Here is a 609-nt window from a genome sequence, read left to right on the forward strand (position 1 = left end):
TGTGTGTGTTACCTTTTGCATGGCTGAGAACAGACGAACGTAGGTGCTGGTCAGGAGGGGTGGTGGTAGGGGTTGGGGGAGGGGGGTGGACGGATGTGGTATGGGGAGAGGTTGCTACTGACGTCACGGTGCACTTAGTGCCCCCCCCCCCCCCCCACTCCTCACCCCCCACGCACACCCCGCCCCCCCCCCTCCCCGCCTAAGGGCCATCACTGTTCTCAGTACAGCGGGATAAGCCCCCTCACCCCCCCACCCCCCGCCCCTGAGGAGAGCAGCCCGAATTTCACACAGAAAAAAATTGTTGTTATAGAAAGAAATACAAACACAAATACAAGCAAATAACAATTTGTTTGAGTGCGTCGTTTTGGTGTTTATTTTTTTTGTTTTTTTTGTTTCGTTTTGTTTTTTGTTTTTTTGTTTGTTGGTGTGTTTTTTTGGGGGGTGGGGGGGGTGGGGGTGGGGGGGGGGGGGAGGTGTGTGTGTGTGGGGGGGGGGGGGGGGGGGTTGTTATTATTATCAGATAATGTTTGCTTTTTTTTTTCCAAACCTGCAACACGCCTGAATAACGGTTGACATAAAAAATACCACCAGTTTTATGTAAGCCAACAA

Source organism: Babylonia areolata, chromosome 5, assembly GCF_041734735.1.
Source record: "Babylonia areolata isolate BAREFJ2019XMU chromosome 5, ASM4173473v1, whole genome shotgun sequence".
Taxonomy (NCBI): Eukaryota; Metazoa; Mollusca; class Gastropoda; order Neogastropoda; family Buccinidae; genus Babylonia; species Babylonia areolata.